An 834-nucleotide genomic window follows, 5' to 3' on the forward strand; every position below is an offset into this window, starting at 1 on the left:
TTTGTGACTTCCCCCAAGAACATTTCGGATGAATGGACTTGATCTTATTTATTTATTTATTTATTGAGACTGGGTTTTGCTCTTCTTGCCCAGGCTGGAGTGCAATGGCGCGATCTTGGCTCACCGCAACCTCCGTCCCCCGGGTTCAAGTGATTCTCCTGTCTCAGCCTCCTGAGTAGCTGGGATTACAGGCATACGCCACTACACCCGGCTAATTTTGTATTTTTAGTAGAGATGGGGTTTCTCCATGTTGGTCAGGATGGTCTCAAACTCACAACCTCAGGAGATCCAGCCGCCTCGGCCTCCCAAAGTGCTGGGATTACAGGCATGAGCCACCGCGCCTGGCCTTGATCTTTTTAGTGATGAGAACTTTCTACTTCACAAGTTCACCTCTTCTGATGCTAAGGAAGTTCTTTATGTTCAGTTGAATTCTGTACACTCCTCCTCCCCCTCCAAACTCCATTAAGTGGCCCTAATGCTGTTTTCTCTTTAAAAGAGCTATGCTTCCTCACATCCGCCCTAAGACATTTTTGTTTGTGGCTACTCTTCCTTAGTTTCTTCCAATGTATTTTCTAGTAGTTTCCAATCCTGTACCATCCTGGCTGCTTTTTCAGGAGGATTTTCAGTTTCTCGGCATGATTCTCCAAGTGACGTCCAGAACAGGAACTGATGGTCCCTGTGTGGTCTGACCAGCATAAATCCAGTGGAATTATGGCTACATTTGCTTTGAAGGATATAACTAGTCAAATAAATTTACAGCCACATCTTAGTCATAATCAGCTTATGTTCAATTAAAATCCCTGAGCATTTTTCACTTGACTTGTTGCAGAGCCA

Source organism: Gorilla gorilla, chromosome 9 (assembly GCF_029281585.2).
Source record: "Gorilla gorilla gorilla isolate KB3781 chromosome 9, NHGRI_mGorGor1-v2.1_pri, whole genome shotgun sequence".
NCBI classification, from domain to species: Eukaryota; Metazoa; Chordata; class Mammalia; order Primates; family Hominidae; genus Gorilla; species Gorilla gorilla.